This window comes from Dermacentor variabilis, chromosome 3 (genome assembly GCF_050947875.1).
Source record: "Dermacentor variabilis isolate Ectoservices chromosome 3, ASM5094787v1, whole genome shotgun sequence".
Classification (NCBI taxonomy): Eukaryota; Metazoa; Arthropoda; class Arachnida; order Ixodida; family Ixodidae; genus Dermacentor; species Dermacentor variabilis.
Window position 1 is genome coordinate 67,912,737 of NC_134570.1, and position 20,572 is coordinate 67,933,308.

Consider the following 20,572-nt stretch of genomic DNA (forward strand, 5'->3'; position numbering starts at 1 on the left):
TTTATGATATGTTGCTTATTACAGGGTTACTATCACGCATTGTCGTGGTTTATGCACAACAACGCTCACAGGCTGCATCGACTTCTCAATTCGGCGCACGTGTGACATGGGCTCGGGCGATGACAAAGGCTCACTGCTTGACGCCAAGAGAAACGTGGCCTGCGGTCCATACGATGTTGCTAATGACGGCAGCTAATGACTGTGGCTCGGCGAATGATGCGGTGGGCGGCAGCGCAGAGCTGGCCTTGGATGAAGTTGTGCAATCAGCTCGTGGATCAGAGATCACGGTGACGTATTCTTGGTGGGGTCTATAAGCGATGGTAAGAACAATGCCCTCCTCTTAGGCTGCAGTTATGGTCATGGGCTTAAACGAGGCCGACGTTAGCTGTCGTCCCTGCCCATATATATATATATATATATATATATATATATATGGCCGTTTTTGGAAGCGCATTTGGAAAGATGACAAGCACAACTTATCGTTATCCTTGATTTACTTCCTCAACAGTTTCATCCGGTGGACCGAATACACGCAAAGTGCTTTGAGCGGTCAGTTGTGCGGCAATTTCGCCTGCATTCGCGGGGGTTTATTTCACGCTCGGAAAAACTCTTTTATGTAGCACGTAATAAGCAACCGAAAAAGCTGTATCGGGATTTTTTCATGTTGTTCTACAATTTTTTCATTTACATTCTTTATGTCATTGTAATATTGGCAAAAGTGACAAATAATTATGCCTAATTATGTAATCAGGCGGAATACGAGAAAAGAATACTCGCCGCAGGTGGGGAACGATCCCACAACCTTCGCATTTCGCATGCGATGTTCTACCAATTGAGCTACCGTGGTGCCGTTTCCCCGTCCACTTTCTTGGGTATTTATGTTTCCTGGTACAGTATCTCCAAGCGACGGCAGGCAACACTACCTTGGTTCTGCCCACTACACGTGGCATTTGCATCTTTTTAAATCTTGATGCGTGGTAGTTGGAGCACCCTGTGCAGCCCTTCTCTGGCACTTCAGGCGTTACGAGCTTTCTAGGTTTAGGAGGGCAGTCTGCGTTAAGTTTCCATGGCTCCAGCTGTGCCACACTGAATGCAAAGCTAGCAAACAGCTTGTACTACTTGCGCGTTTGCCTCATAATAAAGATTCAAATGCACTTCATTGAAAGAAGGATGGCAAAGGTCTAAAGATATCTAGCCTCTGGCTGTTCAGGGCAGTAGCCCTGAAGACCCGCTGCGAATATAAAATCATAACGGTACATCAAAACGCGACAGATGTTTGTCGTAGTGGCAGTGAAGGGCCTATTAACTGTCAAGAGCGGATCCACTGATTCAGACGACGCCGCCGAATAGCTGCAAGTCCGGGACAGTCCCACGGGACGCTGGGTAGTGTTGGTCTAGTGTCGAATGCTGTGGGCACTCGCTTTCCACTGGAAAGCCGGCATTTCCAAGTCATAACGTGAATACCATACATGTATTGGACGTACCGGTACGTTCGGCTCCCCACGTGGAAAATATTTCGAGACGCAGCTTCCGTCGTTCAAAGATGCTCATTAGTATAGCTTTTCCTCATTGCTTGGCGAGATATGGTATAGCAGCTGAGCACGTGTACGTGATACAGCATAGTAAAGCTACAAGGAATGGAAACTGCGATTGATAAATAGGCTCTGGTGTATCACGCACATGGTGTGCGGATCGTCGGAGCTATCCACAAATCATCGAGCACATTGCTCTTCAATAGGTTACCGGGTGCATATAAAAACTCATGCGGTCCGCTGTACGCTAAGGAAAAAAAAAAAGAAAGAAGCGAAGTCCAATAGAATGATGTAATCAGAGCGCAAGGAACTTGCTCAACTTGAAGTTAATCTTATGGCATTGCTTTGAATAAAAGCTACTTCAAGTCGAGCATCCATCCTCTGTTATTTCTTGTTCATACATAACTGTTTTATTTTTATACTTGTACTCCCCTCAACGACTATATAACGGAGGCTGACCGTAGTACTAAAGGTCGCCATTGTAAAGATGCGGCGTTAAGTAGCAGCGAATTGATTGCTCACTTACCTACACTGACAGCAGAGCGCAATTTCTGACATGGCATTCCACGGGGTGAATCGGTGTATAGGGACGGTCAATGAGATTCATGTTTCCAACGTTTCTGTCTCTTCATTATGAAAAGAAAAAGAAACATAGGCAGGAATTCGCGGTACGAACCCGCTTGGTCGATAGCCTACAACTAAATATCGTCACGTGGTAGTGACGGTTGGTGACAAAACCTCAAAAATGTAAATGGCGAAGCTAACTTCACTGGGCGAACCTGTGCCCGGAAAAAAACGCTCGATGCTCGATGAAAACGGCGAACACAGTCGGCGATCGTCGAAAATCTGATCAGCGGGTCAAGCGCGTCGGCTTTTATACATCAGTCGTCGAATGTTCCAGAGTTATGCCGCGTTCAGACTACGTGCGCTACGTACAGATCGTTCGCACGGATCGTAAGCGTAAACGCAAAAAGCGCAACTAGTTTGTTCACATTACTGTTGCATTGAGCGTAAAGTACGCAACAATCGCAACCAAATGTTGGAGTACCCGCTACTTAATCCCTGGGACCCGCGTTTCTTGCACAAAGCTCTACACTATTCGAGTCGCGCATACATGCGATCAGATTACGCTAGGTTCGGTGACAGACATCGGATGGAACCATCGATAACATTCCAGAAACTTCCGATACATGCAGACGCGTCCTGCGCTGTGCGATAACATTTCTTAGGCGGTGAAACGTGGTCGCCCGATAAAGATAAGCGAGTACACGTGTTAATACAGCGCACAATATAAAGAGCAATGACGTGCCGCGGCCTCGAAGCGCACGTTAGTCAATGTGGAACTCGCCAATAGAATGGATGTCGTGTCATTGAACCGTGAGCCCGGCGTACGTTAACGCATGCATCGTAGCATAATGCAGACATGTTCGATGCGAGTGTCGATTTTCGCCTCTTGTACATGGCTGAAGTCGCGTCGCAGTTAAAAGCCTAACCATAAAAAAAAAAGCACGAACGATGTTGCCGTTTATCGCAGAGTTGACTATTACCGTAACGAAAGCTTCCACATTCCGCGCCATTTCGACATCTCCACCGCCTCCCGAGATTTTCTTCGATTGTCGGGGCGCACGACACGCATATATATGCAGAACGCATATATTAGGTATTTCATATTAAAGAACGATACAATGAACGATTTAGTCCTACAACTTCGGAGTACGCGACGGTGAAGAGAATAATTAGGAATTAATAAGCTTGCGACACTACAGTGTTTTAATACTTGATTGAACACCTGAACCAGCATTGTGATGTATCTCAGTGAGCAGATTTAGGTAGAAGCGAAATATTTGCACATAACGCGCTGGTTTGGAGGTTGAACCAGCACCGTGAGAAAAACGTCGATTGCGATATCCTGCGGAAAACCGGCCAGGTGGAAACCCGCGCTACTGCGCGCGATCTTCTGGGACAAAAAAATATATAATTCAACTCGTTCGTTGCACGCTTGTAAATGACTTCCTATTTGCACACGACACGCGCGCACATTCGTCATGTCCGGAGAGGCAGTCTTTACAAGATACCGTTCACGTGCAACCAGGCTTATGCTGGACGAACGCACTGGTGCTTAAAGGGACACTAAAGCGAAACAATAAATCAGTTTAGACTAATGAAGCATTGTTTGAGAACCCTGCAGGCAGTCATTTCGAAAAAAATTGTTTGATTATTAGGTGAGGGAATGAAGGTCCAAGTATCAGTATCTGAATTTCGCGCCGACACCCCAGCGCCGGTACGTCAGCGTGACGTCAGGGATTCTAAAGTATGTTTTCGCATTTGGGCCGCGTTGGCTGAATAAAGGTTCCCGAATTTGCCATGTTTGATATTTGGTTCCTTTAGAACACAATGTAGTCAATCTGTACCGCTATATACAATTAGTAAGCCCTAGAAGATGCCATCAAAATCCAAGACGTCACAGCCCCCAGGTGCGGGAACTTAAGTCGGCGTCGCCACCCGTATTTCTTCCTTTCACTTTTTCTGGCTTACCAAACGTCCTATTGTTGTAAGAGTGGTGTTTTTGGTGTTGTAGAACAGTAATTTACTGATGCAGAAGAAATCATTTTTCACTTTAGTCTTCCTTTAAATCAGAGGCTCAGGGAGCACAGATGTGCTGTCAGCCTAGTAAATGAACCGGGAAAGTTGGCTGCGCATTCCACGAGATGCGGTTGACCACCGTCTTCTTAAGGTATGGAAATCCTGCTCAGAAGCTAGCGCAAAGTGACGAGCCAAATATGGAAAGCATATTGCATGGTTGCAGCTGGTGATGAAGCCTGCGTGAGTGAGCCGTCTGTGTCACTATCTCATCAAAAAACTCAATTTCTAACATAATATCGCCCCTACACGATTCAAGTGTGTCGTCTTGCGAGTTCTAATTCATTGTGATGATGTTTCTTCCGCTTTTCTTGTGCATGTAACCCGCAGCTGATAATAGCGGCTACAGGGTATAATCTTTTCCTTGTCCTTTTTCAAACTCAGTTGACAGTTTGTGCTTCACTTGTCCTGCATTCTTTTTGTTTCCACTAACTTTTTTCGTCACAGTGCCTGTTACTAAGCAACGAACGATGAAGGTACACACACCAGAGCCTTTTTAAGCTGTGCTTAACTTCCTCCCTCACTGCTCCATTCATTAGAAGATATATTGTTGCGATAGGAGTTATATCTACACTCCTGGCGTATTTCTGCCGTCGCCGTGAGGTTCCGTATACATTCCAAGGACGATGAAAGCGCCACCGCGCGCCGTATGCTGTATGTGCGAGAGAAAGCGGGCGATTGTGAGCCTGCGAACGGGGCAACTCAATCTCGCGTGCACAACGAAGGGAGGCGGTGAGGAAGCGTGCCCTCTTCTGTAGCGCGCGATGTAGGAGGGCTATGCGAGCAACAGGGAGGGGGGAGGGGGGGGTCTCCGGCGCCTGCTGCTTACGGCGCGGACGAGCGGGCGCCGGGTCTGCGACGTGGCTAAAGTGCGCGTCCACGCGGGCCTCGTCTTCAAAGCGTCCTAAGACGTTTTCCACAGTGCGCGTAGTGCCGGTAGGTTCGTATGCGCTGTGCTTTGTACGCTTCGTTCACGTTGAAGCGAGATATGCATGAAGGTCACTTAATTAGCTCACTGCTGCCGCCGCGATTCCTCGCTACAGCGTTTCGACAGCGAGTTTCCGGGGTCATCGAGCGAGATGTGTTCATGTTTACCTGTGCGCGCATGACTCCGTGCTTGTTAATTTAGTTAGCGAATATTTACAAGTTTACACGGCCGATGAAAACTACTATCCTTACTTCGTATATCTATCTACTAAGTTGCTGTCGCTATCGGTGATTCGCATTCCGCCAGAAACTGCGACGTTTTTTGTTTCAAACCAAGCGACCATGAAGAAATCAGAGAAAATAAATAGTGCAAATAAATACTACTGCGCCTGTTCTTTCAGCACATGCGTGCATGCAATTTCCCGATAGGTGGGCTACAGAGTCTTTCGAATGTCTGCTTATGCACTACAACCCGTGACCACAGTCCGGACGGGCTTTCTGCAGACGTGCTGTATCCTGCGGCTACACAGGCTGAGCAGACTTACTGCGTAAAGGGTGTAACAATTGCCCCCTGGCAGGTGACAGGGGCTGGCAAAGTCTTTCATCTGTGTTCACGCATTCAGCCAGTCAGATGACCCATGGTCTGTAAGGTTTCTGCAACCGGAGAATTTATTTTTCTCGTTAGCCTCCCATCATCAATAATATTACAAATAAATACAGGGAAATTTTGAATTTGTCGCAAAATGTAAAACCTGTCATGCCCAAATTTTCGAGAAAAGCCAATAACGCCTTTCCACCGGTGTGCTGCGATATCCAGGAGGCGGGCCTGTTGGCACGAATTCCGTTCTGGTCGAAGCTAGCCAACCTTAGTGTCAACACGATTGCCGCGCAGAATATCTGTGCTGCAAGTGCAAATAAAGAGAGAAAAAGCATGGCGTCAACAAGGTCAGCATTCTGAAATTAAAGCTGTATGAATGCAGAAGTTACGAGGGGCCACTCATAATATATTCAATCAATCTCGAGGGCTAGATAACCCTTCTTGAAACCTCGCAAGGTATGTGTTTGCAAATAGATGGTCTAATAGGAGACAAAGCTAGGAATAACAAGCGCTCGCAATTTTTTTTTCTATATCGACAGATCTCGTTTTCATTCGCACATAAAAGTGTTGCCAATATTTGTTCTACCGTGTCGCTGAACTGAGAGAAAAATGTCGCTTAAATTGTAGCTATAACTGTGAAGTGAAATTTAAGAACATAGGTGCTTTGAAACACTCTAATATAAAAGCTAACAAGAAGTAAATCGTCTACCTAGACGTGTCATGTTGGTGTAATTTTCGTGCATCTGAAGGAAAATAGTGAATTACCAGCAGGGTATACAGAGGCCTTGAATTTACTAATGTATACACTATAGGGTGAGCGAATATTCGAAGTTTCGTATACCAATAGTTGGTGTGTAATATTTTATTCGTATTCGACAAGTAACTATTTGGTAGGTTCTAATATCGAAACTCACAAGCTATTTCTCAGCGACGATCTGTTAGTCTGATTCCTGTTCCCCACCTCCCTCCTGAACAAAGTATTGTGTAATGTAATTATCAGAAGTAGAACAGTGACAAAGATTTTAAAGCAATGCAAATAAATTCGGTAATAAAGGCTCTGTTTCCGGTTCTGCGGGGAAACTGCGGCGCTGGTTGACGCTCCTTGAGTCAGACCTTGTACATAAATACCCAAGAATTAGGCATGGGTGTGGGTACTGCCGTCGTCGCCTCAGCACAATTGGTAGTGCAACCCGCACGTAATGCGGATCTCGTGGATACGGCTCTCACCGTCAGCATGTTGTTCCTTCCTCCATTTCCCTTGAGCTTCTCATATTTGAATTTAATCAAAAACAACAAATAATTTACTCTATGCTTTACTTTTCTTCGGTATCTGTTGTTTTCGTATCGTTCAGACTAACAGCTGTCGGCGAGTGTTCTTACAGAAACGCTGCCCTTAAAATACCGGGCTCCTCTGCTCCCTTTCTTTTAACCGAAAACACGATAATCAGCTATTTTCGCTTCTGGTGTTCCTCTCATCCTTCTTGCACTCTAGTCATGTAGCAGTTTTAGCTTTTACGTTAGAACCAGTGATGTTTTTCTTGTAACAGGCCCGTTATTGTGTCTTGGGCACACAAATACCACTTAGCTTTTTCGTTTTGCTTTTCCACAACTTCTAGTCTTTCAGCAACTACTTATTTTGCCTTTTTGGAAAGCTCGTCATTCAGCAACCTCTCATTCCGCGAAACGTAGTTTGTCATAAAATTCTAAAAGTGCCAAGCCGCCAGCAGCGCGGTTCTTTTCATGGCGGTTCTAGCTATATTGTGTTAGAACGAGCGCAATTATTCGTGATAGTTTCAATACGAGCGAGTTTCTAATTATACTAAAATAAATATTCCAGCTGTAGATATGGCGTCTGCGTTTGTCTATTTGATAATCCATACTTACTATTCGTATTTGATTCGTATCCGAAAAAGTAGATATTCGATTGCCTACCTCTAATATGTACATAACCGATTATGACAGCTTGAGTTTTTCATTACCTTCAGACTTGAACGTTACAAATACAGCACGATTCAAAAGAACACAAGAAACGTAGTTTTGCGAGCATGAAAATTCGCTTAGTCAACACATTATCCATAAATCTTTTACGCATCTCGAAGTTCGTGGTACCAGAACTACATTCCGCAGAACACGTTTGGCCGCATGTTAACACGGCGATGACAATTACCCGAGGTTTGTGCAGGTCAACTGCCTCATGTTTGCCCTTGATGTTTCGGAATGCCGCCGTGAAGGACTGATCGGTTCGAAGGCTGCGAGAAACGGAAGCGATTTATTCAGACGCGCGTGAACGAGCTCAGCCGTTCCGATATTTAGGTCTTTCTTTACCCAGTCGATCAGCCTTACTCACCTCTCGTGTTCAAAATTTGAACAAAAGATTTATCCCATTGGGTTTTGGTAAAATAGCTTTATTGCCTACTAATCGAATGGTTTAGTGACACCACAGAACCCACAGCCTTTAAGCGCATTCAAAAAGATTTTGTATATAATAAGGTGACTTCAATTTTGCGAGTTCTACGATGCCCATGATGACTACTTTGCTGTGAAACACAATCGCAATGTGCAAGCTACCAATGTGAAGGCAACCGTGGGTTCATCATGGTCACGGCGCCTATGCGTCGTAGAGCGAGTTTCCGCCACTTACATACCGCTTTTCGCTAGTGGAACGCGTTTTATAAGGTCATTTTTCAAGCAAGCTTTCGAACTTATAAGTCGCCAAAATATCGCCAGTTGTTCCTTAAGGTCACGAAAAGATCCGTTGATTGCTGAATAGACAACTTTGCCCTTAGCAGACGAAAATTCATTCAACCTAGCGACGGAATGGGGAAAGTGACAACACGGATTAAATACCAGTAAATTATAGAAAGCAAATCTCAATTTTGCGTTTTCAAATATGGTTAGACTAGACGGCCCCAACAAACACGGGATCGTGCAAGGGGTCGCAGATTAAACTTGTCTTGGACCTCCCAGCGACACCTTTCTCAGCAGTGCAGGCTCGCAAGGCGCGTCCTGCAAGCATCTCGCACCGCAAGATACGGCAACCCTTAACTGCTCATTGCGGCCGGCCGAGCGTCGTTTGCTATGGAACACGTGACGGCGCCGTCGGAAAGACAATCCTAGCTACGTAAGCAGGGGACACGTAATAAAGAAATCGCAAATATGTGGACGCAATTCTGCGAGAAAACTCGGCATCAGCTGTTTTCTGGCATTTGCCAGCATGCGGCCGAGTGGTGCCCGCTTTCACAAGTGTGCACCTGTATCCTACGTTTCCCGTTCACTTCTGACTGTGGAGGGAGGCAATGGGATGCCTCCCCCGCCACCGAAACGATAGATACGCCTACGACAAGCATGGCTCCAGACACGCACAGACAAATAAACACATCTGCCTCGATGGCGACGAGCACTCGCTGTTCCAACGCTGGCGTTATGAGGAGCGCTGGCTGCGAGATGCGAACGCTTCGTGCTGCCTCTGGCTTCACCGCGGGAACACCTTTCACGGCCAAATAAAGCAAAGCAGTCTCTAAAGTACTGGGAACCTCAACTGCACTATTGCGGTTCCTAGTATGACAGACCAAGCAGGCCGAGTCCTAAATAAAGCCTAGATCCAGTGTTGAAAGACTACTTCAGACGTGCAGAGGCGAAGAAATTTACCAGCTGGAACCAATTAGGCTATGTGTGCTATATACTAGCGCGTAATGGTGATGAGTGCACTGAATAAACAATGTGGACGAGACAGTGTGAATGTGGTGGAGAAGCCAGAGCCCCATTATCAGGGATTCAAGTGACTTTCTGTAGACTTGAGTTATCTTGGTATGGACTCCGGGCGCCGTACTCCCGGCTTTCGAAAGTGTGGAGGGGAGGGGGGCAAACGACTTGCTTCCCCCCTCCCCGCAGATCTGAAAGGGGGGGGGGAGGGTCACGTGGTGCTCCTTGCGCCCGTGCCACTGCCTCACAGGTATGATTTTTTGTATCCCCTTCGAAACGGGGTGGTGACGCACAGCCACCTAGCCTGCTTGAGCTTATCAGGTAAGGCGTACTAATTGATCAGACCAGTATTTTAACTATATCTTCTTAATGTTGTCTTTTTTCCTCAAAACCTATCTCGTATCCATTGATTCGCGCAGACCGTGACGGCCGTGGAGGTGGCATATCTATCAGGATAAAAATAAGTGTAACATTTCAAAATGAGCCCGGAATAGAGAACCACGAAAGTTCTTTGTGCACTGTTCAGTTACATATTACGTCGTTGTTATTAGATGCTCTTTATGGAGGCCGTGGAGCGCCTGAGGAATACCTTATGAAAGTGCATGCTTGCCTAGAGAGAAGAATTAAGAAGTGTAGGGAGCTGTTATTAACTCGTGATTTAATCTAGCTGAGATAGACGGGATAAGTTAACTATCGGCAAGAGCAATGCAAAAAACTGTCAGCACCTGTTTGATACAATGTTCAGATTTTTTCTTTTCACAAATCTTCAAAGAACCTTCGGAACGTTCGCGAACATGCCTGTTCAGTACTTGATCTTGCTTTGGTACCGCAGTCGATAAAACCGCGTATACGCATTGAAGAAGGGATTGCAAACACGAGATGCTGGCTCTAACATTTTTCGCTCCGAGCATGAGTGCTGGCTGCAAGATCGAACCATCGCGAATTGCTTTCAAAGAAACTCGCCGGGGTTGCTTACTGGCAGTGATGTTGGGCTGCTAAGCACGAAGTCGCCGAATCGAATCCCAACCACGGTGGCCGCATTTAAACGGGGCCTCAGTGAGGGGACATCCGTGTACTTAGATTTAGGTTATTCCGTAGTCCCCTGCTACAGCGTGCCTCACAGACAAATCGTGATTTTGGCACCGTAAAATCCCGTATTTAATTTTCTGTTTTCAAAAGATTTAGGCGAGTTAATGATGAGAGTTTTACTGACTACTTAAGAAGAAACCTTGAATAGTTTCTCAGGTCAACCCTGCGGACGCGCTAACGGCCGTTCGGGTAAAACTAAAAAAGGCTACAATGCACTGCAAAAAATTTCGTACCAACAAGATTCAGAAGAACTGAGCGAAAGATACCGTGGATCACGCAGATCCTAATTAACCTACAAGAAAAATTAAAATGAGAACAAAGAAAAAAGATAAATTCTGCAGAGATGAGAGAGTTCACATGCTAATTCAAGCTAGAAATAAAAACTGCAAAATACAATTTTTTTCAAGTACGTTACTGATTTTCATATGGCACCAACCAAACACGTTTTGGCGCTATACTTATCGAAAGCAGAAGGCGTGAGGAGTAAAACAGAAGTGGCAGGTTTGGTCACAGAAGACGTGCGCATTGTAACAAATACACGTGCCACTTAGTCTAAATCCGCACGTTGATATTTTCACGCGCTCGCTGACCTCGAGTGTGCCCGTGGCAGTGGCTGACGTCCGGACGGGCAATGCTGTGATAGCAGAGTCAGGCATATTAAGCTTGATTTCGCAAATATACACCACCAAGGCGGCGAGCTCCGATTATACAATAAATGTGTTTTTGAAACGACACGCGCAGCAAGTGGCACCCTCTTTGCGTATTCTATTTTCCGAATCGCTGAATACAGCTTCTCTGCCCTAAAGATTGGCTATACGCCAAAACAAGCCCCATTCATAAAGAAGGCAATAAATTACGCGTGGGAACACATAGATTCGTATTAACGACAATTTGCTACTTTGACTTATCGGAAACAGTGAGTAAAGCAATCATGACGCACTTAGACGAAATAAACTACTATAACCTATGCAACATGGTTTTAGAAAAGGTTTCTCAACTATAACACAATAAGTTGAGATAACCCATCACTTCGCATCACTATTTAACTTCAAATTTCAAGCTGATGCCATTTTTATTAATTTTTAGATGGCTTATGAGCATGTCCTGCATGCATTGTAAACTGATAGAGACGATAAAGTGTATCAGAATTGTACACAATACATATTTTTTATTTAGTTTTTTGCATAGTGTAGACCACAACAGTGTCCAAGCAGGACAGGCACAACATAGTAAATGTACAACAAGAATAAGAATAGGAATGCGGAACACAATACAGTATAGACGGCGGGAATACCAATTGTTATTAAAATTGCGACAAAGTTGTAAGATGGTTCCGTTCAGATATGGTATGCGGGAAAAAAGAAAATTTACAACAGTTTGCTTTCACAAAATATGCCGTTAGTGGACTGCGTGTGATGGTGTCGGGTATGTCGGGTAGATAGAGGGGATAAGTATAAGGAGGAGTCTATTAGGAATTCACGATTGAGTATCAAATGAAGGAAGTAACGGTGAAATATCCTCCTTCGATCTTCAAGTGTTTCAATATTTTTAGTCACCATAAGACCGGTAGGAAAATCCCTGAATTTAAATTTTGAATATACAAACCTCACAGCATTTCGTTTGAATTCGTTCAAGTTTATTAATATTTCCTTAAGTAAAAGGGTCCCACACTATAGATGCATATTGACACGTGTACTTATATTTAACGGGCGACCACGTTTCGCCGCGTAACAAATGTTATCGCACAGCGCGGGACGCGTTTGCATGTATCCGAAGTTTCTGGAAAGTTATCGACGCTTCTATCCGCTATCTGTTGTCGCCGAACCTTGTGTTATCTGATTTCATCGCGTGACTCGAATGTTGTAGAACTTTGTGGAAGGCATGCAGGTCCCAACGATTAGTCTGGAACATTCGATGACTGCTGTATAAAAGCCCACGCACTTGACCCGCTGATCAGATTTTCGACGATCGCCGACCGTTTCGCCGCTATCGTTGTGCTATAAGTGTAGCCTGTTTTTGTGGGCACAGGTTCGCCCAATAAAAGTTAGTTTTGTCTTTCACAGTATTTGCTACTGTGTTCTTCAACGTCACCACCACGTGGCATCTGGTGGAGGTGCTTTTCGTTCATGTACCGGACGCCCCCGACAAGCCGTGATCCAAGCCCGGACCGCAAAGAGAACACCTACGTAGTCCCGGAGCATCGAGCAAGCGGCCGTCTTCAACAGCTGCCCCCAGAGCACGGACTTCTACCTGAGAAGACCAAGAAGATTGTGGACAAGGCAACCCCAATGGCAGCCCCAGCGTCCCCCATCGTGCTGCAGCAGCCGACGGAACCTCCGACGTTCCGCGGATCAAAATTCGAGGACCCGGAAACCTGGCTCGAGACGTATGAGAGGGTCGCAACGTTTAACAGTTGGGACAGCGACGACAAGCTGCGGCATGTCTATTTCGCCCTGGAAGACTCCGCCAGGACCTGGTTCGAAAATCGAGAAGCCACCTTAACGAAGTGGGACCTGTTCCGAAGCGGCTTCTTGCAAACGTTTACAAGCGTCGTGCGAAAAGAGCGAGCCCAAGCACTACTAGAAACCAGAGTGCAGCTGCGAAACGAGACGATCGCGATCTTCACGGAGGAGATGGCCCGTCTTTTCCGGCACGTCGACCCGGAAATGTCAGAGGAGAAAAAAGTCCGCTTCCTGATGCGGGGCGTCAAGCAAGAACTTTTCGCAGGACTAATTCGTAACCCGCCGAAGACCCGTAGCTGAGTTTTCTGCAGAGGCATCTACGATCGAGAAAACTCTGGAGATGCGCACCCGGCAATATAACCGCCAGGGGCTCACGCTGCAGTACGCCATCCAAGGACTGGATTCCGGCGACCTTCAGGAGACCATCAGGGCCATTGTGCGCGAAGAACTGCGCAAGGTCCTGCCTTCGTCGCAGCCCCAAGTGGCTTCGATCGCCGACATCGTGAAAGAAGAGGTGCACCGATCGCTTGGAGTTCCCGAGCTGCAACCACAATTACCGCAGCCACAGCTAGAAGCGATGACATACGCCGCCGTCGCACGCCGTCAAGGTCCCCCCCCCCCCCCCCCCCCCCCCCGCGGCCACGCCAGGGCCCTGCAACGACGCAATTCCGTCGTTCGCCGCCGCCGCTGCCAGCACGCCCACCCGTCGCCCAGCGCACCTACGCGAGGAAGGACATTTGGCGAGCCCCCGACCACCGCCCGCTTTGCTATCACTGCGGAGAAGCCGACCATGTGTATCGCCGATGCCCATACCGGGAGATAGGACTGCGAGGTTTCGCCGTCAACGCTCCGCGCCCGCAGCAATGTGAACGCCCTCGCGATATCGCCGAATACCTCGCCGCTACTCAGTGGAGCTCTCGACGACCGTCGCGTTCGCCATCACCAGGCCGCTACCTCTCACCGCAGCGCCGACCATACACAGGCCCAGCCCGGGGCCGGTCAGCGAGCTCATATCCGGAAAATTAAAAGCAGCAACCGATCGAGGTGCGGTTGCTGTTCGTCGAACTGACGAAGATCCTCCGCCGCCGACGAAGACGACAAAGAAACCATCTCGACGACCTAATGACGACACGCCGCCGTCCCGACGAAGTCAGGAAGCCAACACTACACCGACGAAAGACGGCTTGACGACGCGACGTTCCAGCTTCAGTTCAACACGACGCAGCCGTGATCCGACGCCAAGACCCAACTGCAACGCCAGACAAAGAACCACCGACCTCGACGTACTTCTCGACGGCCACGCAGTCACTGCCTTAGTCGACACAGGGGCCGATTACTCTGTATTGAGTGGACACATCGCCGCCCAGTGGATGAAGGTTAAGACTGCATGGGAGGGCCCCCAAATTCGGACCGCTGGAGGACACCTCATCACGCCGACTGGAATCTGCACGGCAACAATAACCGTTCATGACCGGACTTGCCCTGCCACCTTCGTTATCCTCCAACAGTGTTCACGAGACGTCATTCTCGGCATAGACTTCCTGAACCATCACGGCACAATCATAGACCTGAAGTCAAAATCGATAACACTGTCGGAAGATCAAGCGATACCGCCGCAGAGCTTTCGCAGTCACCACGCCTTGAGTGTTCTCGAAGATCAAGTGAGCATCCCGCCTCGCTCGAGCATTGTTATTTCGGTCGGCACCGAAACCCCCGCTGACGTAGAAGGCGTCATCGAAGGCGACCAAGGTCTACTGCTAGACCGGGAAATTTGCGTCGCAAGAGGGATCGCTCGACTGCATGGAGGGAAAACTGAAGTGTTGCTGACAAACTTCAGCCAAGAGTTCAAGCACATCAACAAGGGCACGACGATCGCGCACATCGAGGAAATTCTGGAAACCAGCAATGCGTTTGTCCTCTCGGATTCCGCCGCATCTACCCGGACGACGATGGTTCCCGAAGCATACTACGACATTAATCTAAGTCTCCCCGTGATTAAGCAACAGCAACTCAGAAGTCTGCTCCGACGATACAAAGGCTGCTTTTCGACGTCATCGAGCATTCGACAAACACCAGTCGCCAAGCATCGCATAATCACCGATGAGTGCGCTCGACCACTCCGCCAGAGCCCTTACCGAGTTTCGCCGCGAGAACGTGCAGCTATAAGAGAACAAGTCGACGAAATGCTGCGCAACGACATCATCCAGCCGTCGAAAAGCCCGTGGGCATCCCCAGTTGTCCTGGTAAAGAAAAAGGACGGAACCCTACGTTTCGGCGTCGATTATCGTCGTCTGAACAAGATCACGAAGAAGGACGTATACCCCCTCCCACGAATAGACGACGCATTGGATCGGCTCTGCAACGCTGAATACTTCTCGTCGATGGACCTCAAGTCTGGCTATTGGCAAATAGAAGTCGACCAAAGAGATCGCGAAAAGACGGCATTCATCACCCCAGACCGCCTCTACGAGTTCAAAGTTATGCCACTCGGACTGTGCTCGGCGCCTGCAACGTTCCAGCGCGTTATGGACACGGTGTTAGCAGGATTGAAGTGGCAGACCTGTCTCGTTTATTTGGATGACGTCGTCGTCCTCGCTGTAAATTTCGACGATCACCTCAGGCGGCCTGCGACAGTACTAGAGGCCATCAAGTCGTCAGGGCTTACTCTGAAGCCGGAAAAATGCCGCTTCGCTTACGATGAGCTTCTGTTCCTAGGACACGTAATCAGCAAATCTGGTGTGCGTCCAGACCCGCAAAAGACAGCTGCCATCGCACAGTTCCCGCACCCCATCAACAAGAAGGCAGTGCGTAGATTCCTTGGCATGTGTGCCTACTACAGGCGCTTTGTCAAGAAGTTTTCACGCATCGCCGAGCCTTTGACACGTCTAACTAAATGTGATGTTGACTTCAAGTCGGAAACGCCGCAGGCCGACGCATTTGAAGAACTCAAACGACGCATGCAGTCGCCGCCGGTACTTGCGCACTTCGACGAGTACGCCGATACAGAAATCCATACTGACGCCAGTAGCCTAGGCCTCGGTGCCGTTCTAGTCCAGAGAAGAAACGGAGTCGAACAGGTGATAGCTTACGCTAGCCGGTCGCTATCAAAAGCGGAAGGCAACTATTCTACGACCGAAAAGGAATGCCTCGCCATCGTTTGGGCTACAGCTAAATTTCGTCCTTATCTTTATGGCAGGCCATTCAAAGTCGTGAGTGAAAATCACGCGTTGTGTTGGCTAGCGAATATAAAGGATCCTTCAGGACGACTGGCGCGGTGGAGCCTCAGACTACAACAATACATCACTGTAACGTACAAGTCCGGGCGAAAACACTCCGATACCGATTGCCTATCACACGCACCCATTGACCCTCCGCCGCAAGATGACGAGAATGACGACGCCTTCCTTGGATTTATAAGCGCGGAAGACTTCGCTGAACAGCAACGGGCAGCCCTGCAGAGCTAAAAGGCCTCGTTGAATATTTGGAAGGGCACACCGACGTTGTCCCCAGGGCATTTAAGCGCGGATTATCTTCCTTCACGCTTCAAAACAATCTACTCGTGAAGAAGAACTTCTCACCAGTCCGCGCCAATTACCTTCTTGTTGTCCCGTCAGGACTTCGTCCAGAAGTATTGCACGCCCTACATGACGATCCGACCGCTGGACACCTCGGATTTTGCCGGACACTGTCGAGAATACAAGAAAAGTATTATTGGCCGCGCCTGACCGCCGACGTCACCCGTTATGTCAGAACATGCCGAGACTGTCAGCGACGCAAGACACCGCCGACAAGGCCAGCCGGATTACTACAGCCAATCGAGCCTCCTTGCCGACCATTCCAGCAGATAGGGATGGACTTGCTGGGACCCTTTCCGACGTCAATAACCGGAAATAAGTGGATCGTCGTGGCGACGGACTACCTCACCCGCTTCGCTGAAACAAAAGCACTGCCGAAAGGTAGCGCAGCCGAAGTGGCGAAATTATTCGTCGAAAACATGCTGCTGCGACATGGCGCCCCAGAAGTCATCATCACCGACAGAGGAACGGCCTTTACAGTGGAGCTCATCCAAGCCATTCTGAAATACAGTCAGACAAGGCACAGGAGGACAACGGCCTACCACCCGCAGACGAATGAATGGTCTTACGGAGCGGCTGAGTAAGACCCTCGCCGACATGCTAGCGATGTACGTCGACGTCGAACACAAGACCTGGGATGCCGTCCTGCCGTACGTAACATTCCCTTACAACACGGCGGTGCAAGAAACAACACAGATCACGCCGTTCAAGCTGGTCTACGGCAGGAACCCGACGACGACGCTCGACGCCATGCTGCCGCACTTCACTGACGAGGAGAACCTTGACGTCGCTACCTACCTCCAGCGCGCCGAAGAAGCCCGACAGCTCGCCCGTCGGCGGATCAAGAACCAGCAGAGGACCGACAGCCGACACTACAACCTCCGACGACGCTTCGTCGAGTACCAGCCCGCCGACCGTGTTTGGGTGTGGACCCCGATACGCCGACGAGGACTCAGTGAAAAACTACTGCGACGATATTTCGGACCCTACAAGGTCATCCGACGTATTGGCGCACTGGACTATGAGGTCGTGCCAGACGGCATTTCGCATTCACAGCGACGCCGCGCACGATCTGAAGTGGTCCACGTGGTGCGTCTTAAACCCTTTTACGAACGCTGACGAACTTCCTTATTTTGTTGTTTTCTTTGCTAGGAGTGCTTTTCTTTTATTACTTTCGTTTGTTTGCAGCATTGGGTCGATGCTTTTTAAGAGGGGGGTATTGACACGCGTACTTATATTTAACGGGCGACAAGGTTTCGCCACCTAACAAATGTTATCGCAGAGCGCGGGTCGCGTTTGCATGTATCCGAAGTTTCTGGAAAGTTATCGATGCTTCTATCCGCTGTCTGTTGTCGCCGAACCTTGTGTTATCTGATTTAATCGCGTGACTCGAATGTTGTAGAACTTTGTGGAAGGCATGCGGGTCACAACGATTAGTCTGGAACATTCGATGACTGGCTGTATAAAAGCCGACGCACTTGACCCGCTGATCAGATTTTCGACGATCGCCGACCGTGTTCGCCGCTATCGTTGTGGTATAAGTGTAGCCTGTTTTTCTGGGCACAGGTTCGCCCAATAAAAGTTAGTTTTGTCTTTCACAGTATTTGCTACTGTGTTCTTCAACGTCACCACCACGTGACAATATTCTAGTTTCAGTCGGATGTAGGTGTAATGTGTTAGGTGTTTAATATTTGGGGGGGAAGGGGGGCATTTATAAGCTTATGCTTTAGAGAACATAGCTTACGGAAAGCAGACGAGCATATGTTTTCTACATGCAAGTTCCAGGTAAGATCGTTAGTTATCGTTACGCCGAAGTACTTGTAGCTATAAGCCTGTTTTATTGTTGATGACTCGATCTAGTTGAGATGTATTGTTTAACGGATTCTTTTTATGGGTTAACTGAGTTAAAACAGTTTTTCTGTGTTAACTGCCACAGAAAATTCACTGCACCAATCAAGCACATTGTCTAGACTCGCGTTAAGTTCGTTTTGATCTTCCGCGCAAGTAATTTGACAAAATAACACACAGTCATCTCCAAACAATCGAATTTGTGTTCCTGGTGTAATGATGGTAACAATATCATTCATATACAGCTGAAATAGCAATGGTCCAAGGACACTTCCCTGGGGCACTCGTGAGCTGACTGGACGACAATTCGAGTCGTTGCCATCAAATGAAACAAACTGTGCTCTGTTGGTTAAATAATCAGCAATTCAGGAAATGAAAATGTCGGGAAGGTTAATCTCTTTTAGTTTCTGTATTAGCTTTGAATGACACTCTATCAAACGCTTTGCTAAAATCCATAAGTACAGCGTCAATTTGATCATTATCATCTAATGTTTTTGCCGAAGTATGGACTAATGTAACTAATTGTCACTGTTGAGTAGCCCTTTCTAAAACCATGTTGAAAATTACTTATTATGGAGTGTTTTTCAAGGAACCCGTTTATGTATTTTGTAATGATACGCCCCAGCATTTTACAACACGTAGAAGTTAAAGATATTGGAGAGTAGTTTTGTATTAGTAAGCAGCCACCTTTCTTACAGACGGGAATAACTCGAGCGGTCTGTTACCCCTGTTATTTAATGTTACTATTGATGACATTGTACAAATTGACAATTCTGTAGATTGTGTAATCTGCGCGGATGGCACCTGTCTATTCTTCTTGGTGAAATGGCTGATGACCTCATGGTGTCTGCAAATGAAGTACTAAATGAAATATATGCCTGGACTATAGCAAATTCACTACACATTATTTGCTACAAAATCAAGACTCTACTGTTCCGTGCGAAATCCAAATTAAACGAAATGTCTCTCAAGCTAACCCTTAATAATAACGAAATTGAATTTTCCCAGACTGTTAAAACTATCGGTGTTCTCTTTCGCGAACATTTGGCACGGAATTACCAAACTGAACACATAAGCCATAAACAATGCAGATGGTTAGACGCCGGTGTCAGGGTATGTTACCTGTAAAACAAACTATTGTTATATAACGCTCTTTCTTCTTCGCGTTTATACTATTGTTATCTGGTTTGGTCCACAGATTCTAAAGCGTCTTTAAATAATCTGGTCGTGTTGCAAAAAAAAAAAAAATGCCCTTCGGTGTATTGAAGGTGTATCACACAACGCACGCACCGCTTCGCTATATATAAAATATACAATTTTAAGAGTAAACATTTATTACGAATACCAGATTTTTTAAGCATTTAGATCAAAACACGCAGATAACGTACCCTGTTACGTACATTGGCCGATTTGCAACAAAATCTGGCCAGTTGCCTCACTCGACAGAGAATTGGTACGTACCATGTCCTCGTACTATTTATGGACAGCAAACATTACATTTCTGTCTTCCGAGCTTACTGAATAAATGGAAATTAACAGTTGAAAGTTTACATATCTTGTCCAAAACTGATATACAACATAGGATGTACTGAATGTGCTATTCATGTAACATTAGGTCTCTTTTGTAATGGTTATTTAGTGTCATGCAATTAAACTATCGATTGCTTTGTTATTCATTGTTTTAATGTATTTCAGGGTTTTACTTTACGCTTTGCTGTGACGGGCCACGTGCGTGTTCCTTTTGTATTGTCGCTCTCCGCTGCCTGTAACGTTGTAATCTTGTTTTCCGGCTCATGGGGCCAGTAAAGCTGTAAAACGCAGCTTTTACCCCCATCACACCTAACCACGTCAATGTGTACTCTTATGTATCTGCCATGTGGCTCAATAAACTCAAACTCAAACGCCACAGTCAGAATGGTTGAAAAACATGCATAACCGTCACCTTAAACTTCGTCTGGCGTGACTCGGCAAAGAGATTCAGGACTACTCAGAACTCCTTACTTCGTCGCAGTGGTATCAAAGCTGTGATAAGGTTAATGCACAGGTGGGTAGCAAAAATCCATGGACATTGCTAAAGCACCTACTTGATCCGGACCAATCCAAACGCGCCTGTCAAGAGAAAATGCTCGAAATCTCACACTCCTTTCCAGATGGGGAAAAGGCAATGATAGTGCTTTTCTCCTCCACATAGATAAACCT

The 20,572-nt window shown here is 47.1% G+C and overlaps 1 protein-coding gene across 4 annotated transcripts in view; it reads left to right on the plus strand.

The window, feature by feature from the left end:
* Positions 1-20,572, plus strand: part of LOC142575821 (uncharacterized) — a 262,670-nt gene that overhangs the window by 147,731 nt on the left and 94,367 nt on the right. The window lies entirely within an intron of this gene.